The sequence below is a fragment of the Gossypium hirsutum genome, chromosome D10 (assembly GCF_007990345.1).
Source record: "Gossypium hirsutum isolate 1008001.06 chromosome D10, Gossypium_hirsutum_v2.1, whole genome shotgun sequence".
Lineage (NCBI taxonomy): Eukaryota > Viridiplantae > Streptophyta > Magnoliopsida > Malvales > Malvaceae > Gossypium > Gossypium hirsutum.
The window spans coordinates 13,012,236-13,022,914 of NC_053446.1; the positions used below are offsets into that span (position 1 = coordinate 13,012,236).

Sequence of the window (10,679 nt, forward strand, 5' to 3'; positions counted from 1 at the left end):
ATATTTTAATAGAAAAATCGACTCTCGCTAAGAGAGTACTAGTGCTACGAGGCTAGAACTTTAGTCTGGCAAACCATGCAGCCTTAGACATTTTCCTTACTTCAAATCTGCCTAAGTCAGTCTTACTATCACAAAAAGAGAATTCTCGCAGATTTTCTCTAAAGCACCGAACCAAAACGGATGCAAGCTCGAAACGAAAGAGCAAATATCAAACATAAAAGCCAAATGAAAAATAGCACACACCAAGTGTTTGAGTAAATACTCTCAAATATATTCACAACTACGAATGAAATAATTACAAATGAAGAGGGAGAACTCTATTTATAGTTTAGCTCCCCCAGATCAAGCGGTATAGGTCAAATTACATCAATGGTTGAGATTAGTTCCCATCTACAATAAGAGAGTCATAAGGGATTTAAATTTTATACTTTTTTATCCTTTAGGATTTACAATAATTACTTTGGTAAAATATAATTTTTACAATTTAATCAGGATCTAAGTAGATAGGCCTTCAGTCTCTTCCAAGTAATGGGTCAGTCTTATAGGGTCAAATGATCCCTAATGAACAAGAGGGAACATCAGAGTGTGCCTTGGTTACGAGTTTCTTTATACGGCCCATGACATTCTCCCCTACCTATTCTTGTGACACCTTCACTGTGTCTTCAGAATGGAATTGGTCTATCATCTTTTAGAATTGTCATAAAGCCTTGGCAGGTTCCTAACTAGTTTTAATATCGGAAAACCCCTTTCCATCGAGCAAGGTACTCATGCCTTGGCTTTTAGTACTTCCGTCGGATTACTCGATCTACCAAGATGCACTTAACATCACGATCATAGGAGACCCTTACTCCAATTGGTGCTCGTTCAGACTTGCCTCGGTTTGGATCCCCCTGATCCTCATGGAAAGGCTTAAGCATACTGACATGGAACACCGAATGAACCTTGAGTTTCACTAGCAACTCCATTTTGTAGGCTACCTTACATACCCTCTTCAGAACTCTAAAAGGTTCCTCATATCGTCACACAAGCTCCTTGTGCAAACCAGTGTGGTGTAAAATTAGGTGCAGTTTATTAAGGATTGAGTCACCAACCTAATACTGCACATATCTGTGATTTTGATCAATCTACTTCTTGTTGCATTTACTTGCCTTGTGTAGGCAAGCTTTAATTAAGTCATTTTGCTCTTGCCAATCTTTAGCAAATCGATAAGCAATTGGATTTGGTCCTTCATAATGGGTCGCAATAGCATTGGGTGTGAGTGGTTGTTGCCCCATCACTATCTCGAACGGACTCTGATTCATGGCCCCACTTCGCTATAAGTTATAAGAATATTGGGCCACATCCAACAACTTTGGTCAATTGCTTTGTGTGGCACTCACATAGTGACGAAGGTAGGTCTCCAATAAAGCATTTACTCTATTGGTTTGCCCATCAGTTTGCGGATGCATGCTAGTGGAAAAGTTCAAGCCCCATCAACTTGAACAACTTTGTCAAGAACCAACCGATGAATTGCCCATCTTGATCACTAACAATAGACTGTGGCACTCCCTAGTATTTTACCACATATCTAAGGAACAAACTATTTACCTCATTAGCAAAACACTCATTGGTCGTTGGAATGAAAATTCCATACTTGGAAAATTTGTCAACCACAACAAGGATACTCCCAAACTCGTCAGATTTAGGCAAACCAATAATAAAATCTATGGATACACTCTCTCATGGACGTTCTGGAATAGGAAAAGGTTACAATAAACTAACCTACGATTTTAACTCCACCTTATCTTATTAGCACACTAGGCAAGTCTTCACATAGGTGTCAACATCATCACTCATGTAAGACCAATGATAGCGATCCTCCAAAAAAGCCAACGTGCGGTGCATACCTGGATGGCCAGCCCATCTTGAATCATGACACTCATTCATAACTTCCTTGTGCAAATTCTTGTATTAAGGCACATAAAAGCAATGCCCTTGAGTGTACAACAACTTTCTCTTAAGTCAAAATCGCTTCGTTTCCCCCTCTTTAGCGAGCTCGATCAAAGTTTTGGCTGTGGGATAATGGGACAATCCCTTTTGAATCCGCTCCAATAGAGAGCTATCAGGCTGACTAGTTGTGTAAACTTTATTTTCCGGCTTAATGCATCAATCACTATATTGGCTTTCTTTGGCTTATATTCCATACTGAAATCAAATTTAACCATAAAAACCTGCCAATGAGCCTCCTTGAGAGACAATTTTTTTTTAGTCAAAAAATAATTATTTGCAACATTGTTCGTAAATACCACGAACCTGAAACCTAGCAAATAGTGTCTCCATATGCGCAAACAATGCACGACTGCAGTCATTTCTTTTTCTTTAACCGAGTACCGTTGCTCAGTATCGTTAAGTTTTCGACTCTTAAATGCAATCAGATGCCCATCTTGCATCAATACTCCCCCAATAGCATAGTTTGATGTGTCTGCATGCATCTCATACGATTTGGTATAATTTAGCAAGACAAGCACGAGCTCTTCAGTCATTACTTGTTTTACTTTATCAAAGGCTTTCTGACACTGTTTTACTTTATCGTGGGTTTCACTTTAATTTAGCTTGGAGTTCTTGTTCGGGAGTATAGTCATACGAGTCACAAGGGGTTTCAGTTAGATGTTTAGATCTTTCCAATTGTCGCTCATCGATCTCTTCCAATGCAGTTATTGTTTCGTTTCTTTGTTGGTAAAGTTCTAGCATGAGCGCTTTTTTGGTTCGCCATAATTTTTCATTGTTCGTATACTCCTTCATTGTATACTTCTTCCTCGTCCCATTGGTTCGTTGAACCTCCATTGCTCTCGTATGTATACTTGGCTTCGATGGGAGTTCGTTCGAACACTTAGGCTGATTGATTTTGTAGTCACCACTCTATGGTTAGTTGAATCTCTGTACAACCAACTCAATTTGGATTATTTGTACACCAACCCATAAAAATCAATATTCATTATTAAATCTAATAATTAACAAGGTAAATAATAATAATCATAATAATTTTTTAATAGATTAATTATATTTTTTTGCACACTAAGAAAATAAAATTAATTAAATAAAATTTAGAACACTATCTAGCTCTTTTATCTTTATACTAATATTATTTTACAGTAATCAATCTAACAAAAATTTTATCGTTGCAATCCTCGGCAACGACGCCAACAACTTGACTGCTTATAAATACGTTATTGTTTATAGAATAAATATCACACCAAAAATATAAGAATTAAGAACGGCGGCGTCCGCAAGTGTACGAGTCAAATTGTAATATAATATATGTTACAACGAAATACCGGTAAGTATTCTAAGGATTGTACCCAAGGGATTGCAGATTAGAGAAATTAATATTAAATCAATTATAGAAAATAATTACTAATCTAATTGAGTCACAAATTAGTAGTGCAAATCCAAATTAATATTTTAAATAAACTAACTAGTTTAACTACCCTAAATTAACCTAATGGAATTTCCTATTCCTAGTGTCAGCAATGCGTGCCTTTAACCTATGATCGATTAAATCCCTAATTATCTAATTAAATAATTAACTATCCTAGATTGAGTTATTTATCACCCTGAGCTACGAATATCTTCTCGGTTCATCTTCATTAAGGATTATCACCTAAGTCACCCTTTTGGTCTCTTCTTAAGCATACGGATACCCTTCCGGTCTCACAGCTTGGCACAAGTTATACACAACAGGATACCCTTCTGATCTCACCCGTCTCAATATTCTATTAGGGGCATCACTCCCTAATATACTAAGTGCCCTTGAATAAACACTACACCAAAACAGGCTTTTAGCGGCGCTTTTAGTGGCGTTTGGATAAAAAAACGCCGCTAAAGATCGAGCATTAGCGGCGCTTTAAGGAAAACACCGCTAAAAATAAGAATTAGCGGCATTTTTTCAAAAAACGCCGCAAAAAACCTAAGCCCAACGACATCTTTTTTGACTTTTTGGGCTTTAGCGGCATTTTTGGAGAAGCGCGCTAATGCTCCGGGCTTTAGCGGCGTTTTTTGGAAAACCGCCGCTAATGCTCAGGGCTTTAGCGGCATTTTTGGAAAAGCGCCGCTAATGCTCAATGCTTTAGCGGCGTTTTTGAAAAAGCTCCGCAAAAGCATTTTATTTGTCTAATTACTATTTAAATTGTTTATTTATATTAATTATAATTGAATTTATTTTTAATTGAATATTTGTTAAAAATGGATAAATTTGAAATAATGACACGTATAAATAAATTGAAATAAAAAACATAGAAAAATATTTGTTAAAAATGGAAAAATTAAAATATTATTATTTAAAATAATTTTAAAATTTTTTGGGTACATGACTGATTGATTTTTAATTTATATATTAAATAATTTCATATATAATTGTAAAAGATACGATAGTATTAATTTTAAAATATTTAATTAATTATCATTATAGTTTAGGGTTTAATATATATGGTTTAGGGTATATGGTTAATTTAGGATTTAAGGCTAGTTTAGGAGTTACAATTTTAAGTTTTATATATTATGGAATTAGGGATTATGGATTAAGGGTTCTGGTTTAAGGGTTGTGATTTAGGGGTTAGGGTTAGAGATTAAGAGTTGGAGATTTAAGGTTTATAGAATCATTGTTATGTTAGGATTTAGGGTTTAGATTAATTAGTGTGCTTTAATTTATATTAAATAAGGTTTAGGGTTAGGGGTAGGGATTCGAGTTAGGGTTTATGGTTGAGATTAATTAGTATTTTTTAATTTATATATTAAATAAGGTTTAGGGGTTAGGGGTTTGTGATTAGGGGTTAGAGCTTAAAGGTTAAGAGTTAGTGATTTAGGGGTTAGAGATTTGGGGCTGGGTCAAGGTTTTGTTTAGATTAATTAGTATTTTTAATTTATATATTAATTAAGTTCTTATATAATTGTAAAAGAGGGGTTATGGGTTTTAGGTTTTATGTTTTATGATTTAGGGCTTAAGAGATAGGGGTTAAGGGTTTAGATTAATCGGTGTTTTTTAATTTATATATTAAATAATTTCTTATATAATTATAAAAAAGATAATATTAATTTTAATATATTAAAATTATGATTATAGTTTAAATTATTTAAGAGATAATAGATCAATTATATATATTAAATGGTTTAGGATTTAAGGTTTACTTTAAATTTGTTAAATGATGAAATTTTATACAATTAATTAATGTTTTTATATTTAAAAATATTTAATCTAAATTTAGATTAAATGGTTTAAACCATTTGATATATTTAAATATTAGATTTAAAAAAATTGATAAATAAATAAATTCATGTAACAGATTGATCATATGGATAGGTAAGTATCTATTTTGGATATGACCAATTTATAACAAATAAAAATAAAATACAAAAACTAAAATCATTCCACATTGAACATGTAGCAAAATAGCTATATTTTAGTTAGCAAAATAAAATATTTTTAAATAAAATAATTTTTTTGTGGCGTTTTTATGTTAAATGCCGCAAAAAGTAAATTTGTTCAAAAATAATTTTACTTTGAGAAATCGCGCCACTTTACAAAAAATTTCCCCCGTGAAATCCTTAATCTTCCCATGACCGACAATGTTTTGAACTTCTTTTGATACCTGTTCCCTTTCCATTCACCAAGTCCTTTCTCCTATTACTCTTTCCCCTCTCCCTTTCTCTCTTTCCTCTTCACCTGACCCTATCAAAGGAACCCAGCTTTCCATCTCGCTACCAGACGATGATGTTTTAAACTCCTTCTTCATCGTTTTCTCTACTTCCCCTTCTTCTTCTGCTCTCCAGTGGCTAACCGACAAATACGAGTCCCCACCCATTCCACCAAACATGTTTATCTTGTCTTTCAGAACAAAAGAAACAACACCACCAGCCTAAGCCTTAACAGATCTGAGCTTTCTATTTTGGCTAAACCAAGACTATAGCTTGTTCTATACTGTTGGTGGGTCTGTTTGTTTCCAAAGATAACTTCACTGCATTTTCTTTGCTTTTTCCCAATGGATGTTTTCTAGCTTCTTTCTTTTGGAGGTTAGTTAGCTTCTTTTCTAGGTTTTTATTTTTATTTGGGGTTCTTTTCTTTTGGGGTTCTTTTCTGGGTTTAAATTTGAAACTTAGATTGCTTTTCTGGATCTGCTACTTCTTTTATTTCTTATTCCATTCTTCAGGCATATATGTTTGATTATGTGTTAAGGCATGATACATTGAAACCTGATATATGTATATGTATGTATTATTCACCTCATTACCTCTGCAAGGATTAAAGATTGTTGAAATTGATATTGGAAATATAAATTCTCTAAGTGGGAATTTGCAGTCAAATAGGTAGAACGAACACCTGACCAAGGTATTAAAGAATGATTTCTTACAAGTTATTAATAACCTGGAAAGACAGGTGATAAACTGCGTAGTTTAGGACAACTTGCTGTCTGAAACTTGAAAGTTTTAGCCTTTTTTGTTGTTTAAAATATACTTTTGATTTCAATCAATTCATACAGAATTCCACCATAGATGTTCAGTTTCTGATACTATCTTATATCGTTAATTCGTAGTTAACATAATAGTTAATACAGTACGGTGGAAGTGAGTGAGGCCCTTATAATCGATTTACAGAATGGAACTGTGCTTCGGTTGGTTCTTATTTGTGTCTTCGATTCCTGTGATTTTTTCTCAAGATATTAGTCATGGATCGATTGTAGTTGATGGAACTATGACTGTAGCTCAAGATGTTAGGCACATACATAATTTTTCATTCACTATATGTCATATTCATGTTAGGCACATACATACAATCATCATTTTTGATGCAGTCAGTTGGATCAAGGAAATCAAGGAAGTGTAGCTGCAGCATTGCAACAAATTCAGGCATTGATTCTACTAACTTTTTTTTGCTAGTTGGAAAAAGTTCTTTTTGTATTTGCTGCAACATTTTGCAATCAATCTCTTTCTGTTTCTTGAACTAATATATATATATATCCTTGCAAGACATTAAAGGTGACGTGAATTTGGGCGGTCCACAGAGAGCCATGCCCATGGATCCCTCAATTTATGGACAGGGAATCATGCAGTCAAAACCTGGAATAGGAAATACAGGTACTCTTTGTAACTACTGGTTTTATATTCACTTTGCACCATTCACCTTGCTACATACTAATGAGTTTCATTTCCATAACCTAACTTCTAATTATCTTGTCATGGATTTATTGATTTACTATAACATTATGTCATTTCCATTCAGCCTCTACAAAAATTTTATATTTGGTTTCATCACAGTCCATCTTATCTTTCCTACCTTATTCAACTCACATGCTTCTAAATTTGGCCAATATGATCCCAAATATTTCAAAAGGAAAGCTAGTAGATTAGGTGTTTGCTTGTGGGCTACTGTGCGCTGTAACTTAAGATAATTGGGTGATTCTCTAGTTTGGCACTGTCGTTTGCTAAATCTAGCTACTCTAAAAAAATACTGCATGAAGTTGTTGTTTCTGTTTTTTCTGGTTCATTTCTCTTTTAAAATGAAGGCACCATATATAATAACCTTTGGTTCTGTAGTTTATTAAATCGAGGTATTCTTGTATATATTCTTATACTTCCATGCTTACTTTTCTTCTGAACCTTGGAGTTGGTAGCCTTCCGTTGAAGGGTTGGCCATTAACCGTAAGCTTTAAACTAGACTTGTGTCCTTAATTTTTATTTTCCATATCTAGGTTATTGTCCTTAACCGACTCTAGGTGATAAAAAATAAAACAATGGAAGAGGAGGAAATGTTTAACGTGTATGCCCATTTATGATTTTCTTAGTTTGGTTGGAAAATCATAAAGTTGATTTATTTCTTTATATGCATTTATATATATTAATAGGAATTCATTATATCCATATTAAATTGTTAGGTTTGTCTACATTATTCATCTTTTAAACTTTTTTTATTTTATATGTTAATATTTTTTTTAAGTTTTAATTTGTACTATTTTAATCAAATAAATATAATTTTGAATGTAAAAAAACATTAAAGAAAATAAAAATCACCATAGTTATTACGCTAATATTTTAAAAATAAAATCACGGTACAAAAGAGAAAAGATCAGCTGTTCTCAGGTTAATAATTTGTATTATGTCTATTACTTTTGGTTCTTCGATTGTCAGTTCTCTATAGACCGTAGAGGAAATGTAATTTATTTTCTTGGTTACAGGTTGCTTTTTACCTCTGCTATGTCTTAATGTTTTATAAATTGGATATAAGTGACTATTTAATCTTTGCATTTTAAGGAGGAACTTATCTGTTATTTATTTTAGAATTGTTTTTCTTCAGCTGAAATAACCCTTGACAAATGTGACATTGAATTCCTCACTTGTATTAGATTTGATGAACTGGAGACAGCATTGATGGAGATGGTTAAGCAGGACAATCGACGCCAATTATGTGATAGGGTAAACTGGAATATGTTATTCAATTTGCCAAAATTTACAGTCAATTGCCGACTTGTTTTTAAAGATAATTATAAAACTATGTAATTCCTGTCATGCAAATCATTTTGCTTGCTTTTACCTGGCACCTTAAGCTTCTTCATGAAATTTAATGTCAATATGCATTACCAGAACTTGCTAAAAAACCCGTGTTTCTGGTTTTCATGAATCATGAATTGGAAGTTGCTAGTTTTCTTAGCAGTTTGAAGATTATTTTCTTCTATCGATATGTATGTCTTTATGATAATGATGTTTGTTAAATATTTCATAGATCTTAATGCGATTTCAGCAAGATCAAAAGGAAACAGAAGATGCTTGTAGATTTGCCGAACAAAATGCAGCTGCACAGAGATGTTCTGTTGAAGTGCTTCAGGTACTCATCGTGTTCAAGTTTCTTGTTTTTTTGTTTATAAAATTTCCCTTCAAACATGCCTTATTGAGGCACTTGAATTCTCGAATCTGTTATTTATGCATACTTTTATGTCTTCAAGTAGAAGTATAGACATTTTGATAATACAGTGGTGTCATATGCCTTTTGTGTTAGAATTTGAATTGTTCCCCCTAAACAATTTTCTCTATGTACAGGTTTGATTGTGGCACGTTTCTGTATTCTATATATAAACTTCTATAGCAGAGGCTTAAGTCTTTATTTTGAGCAGGTAAGTCCATGGAACAATTTTTTATCCTTGTAGTTCATGTTTTATTTTGATTTTTCTGTGATTAAACTTTAGTACTCAGGGCAGTAGTTGTTGGGATGTAAAATCTATTGTCTATCTGCCTAAATATATGACAAAAGGCAGAAGTACATATTGGAGATACTCTCACATGCATATTCATTCGTTTGAAACACGATATCTAGTTATTTGTCTTTGAACTGAGTTGGATTTTTCCATGCTTATGAAGGAACACATGCCCTATGCCCTATTTTCGTTTAAGGACCGCCAAGGAAATTCTGAAACTGAAAGCTGATTGATCGGATGTATATGTCGGCTTTCATCAACTACTTTCGAAGGCCTTACTAGGAATTGAAATGGTGTGCAAAGAGATTGCTTCTTCTGATCTGATTTTTCGATATAAACACTGGACAAAGTATGAATATTTTACTGCTGTTAGTAAAATAGGATTCTCTTCTTAGGATCTTAGTTTGTTCACTTGTATTAGACTCAACAATGGCTTGCATTGCATTGGTGTTGATTTTACTTAAATTTCGAGGTTTACAATTTTTAATTTTTATTAATTATTTATGTTTTCTCACTTTTATTAATTTTTATTATTATTTAAGCTTCCTTTATTTGCCTTCTTTTATCATTTTCATAGAAAATTTAATTTAAATAATATTTTTTTATTTATCCTTAAAATTATATTTAAAGTTCAAATTTTAAAAATAAAACATAATATAATATTTATCATAAAAATAAATATTATTTGATTAAAATAATTTTTTTGCATGATATGTTTTTAGCGGCGTTTTTGCAAGAAGCGTCGCTAAAGGTTTGTTCTTTAGCGGCGTTTGTGACAAAAGCATCGCTAAAGGTCATGGTCTATAGCAGCATTTGTGGGAAAAGCGTTGCTAAAGGTCATGGTCTTTAGCGGCGTTTGTGGAAAAAGTGCCGCTAAAGGTCGTGGTCTATAGCGGCGTTTTTTGCGGCGCTTTCCCACAAACGCCGCAAATACTTTTAGCGGCGCTAAAAAGCACCGCTAAAGGCCTAGAAAAGCGCCGCTAAAAGCTTGTTTTGGTGTAGTGAAATAACTAATTTCAGATAAATAATTACTTATAAAATAAATTAGTTTAATAATCGAATCATGCGATATATAAAATAAGCAGAAGAAATTATTCATTTCTCATACAAATGCAAATTGATCAGAGAAATGAAAGTATAGATAAAAGAATAAGATATAGGAGAAAGCTCATGAATATATATTGAAGCACGATTGTAACGATTCGATAGTCAAGGGTGTCGAAAAGTTCATTCTTGGGACTCTATTCTTGTAAATCGGACTCGTAAATATTTATAATAAATATTTACGAAGTTAGTTGTATAGTTAGTTAGGTTTCGGTTAAGTGAATTTGCATGAATTAAAAGTTATTAAGTATAATGACTAAATCGCGTATAGGGTAAAAGTTGAATTATAAATTGAAATAAATTAAAGGGGTTAAAATAGAAATTAAATCATTTAATAAATGGTTGTGTATATGTGTC

At 32.8% G+C, this 10,679-nt stretch overlaps 1 long non-coding RNA gene across 3 annotated transcripts; it reads left to right on the forward strand.

Annotated features, from left to right (window-relative positions):
• The first annotated feature begins 5,596 nt into the window (after positions 1–5,596).
• LOC107914311 (uncharacterized) lies at positions 5,597–9,722 on the forward strand. 3 transcript variants are annotated; one of them, XR_001688780.2, is made up of 6 exons: positions 5,597–6,045; positions 7,009–7,107; positions 8,373–8,442; positions 8,750–8,851; positions 9,064–9,137; positions 9,382–9,722. It is a non-coding gene; the product is annotated as an uncharacterized lncRNA (long non-coding RNA). The 3 variants fall into 3 exon arrangements; XR_001688778.2 differs by lacking the exon at positions 5,597–6,045 and having other exon boundaries at positions 6,886–7,107; XR_005919688.1 differs by lacking the exon at positions 5,597–6,045 and having other exon boundaries at positions 6,886–7,107; positions 8,768–8,851.
• Positions 9,723–10,679: the final 957 nt, after the last annotated feature.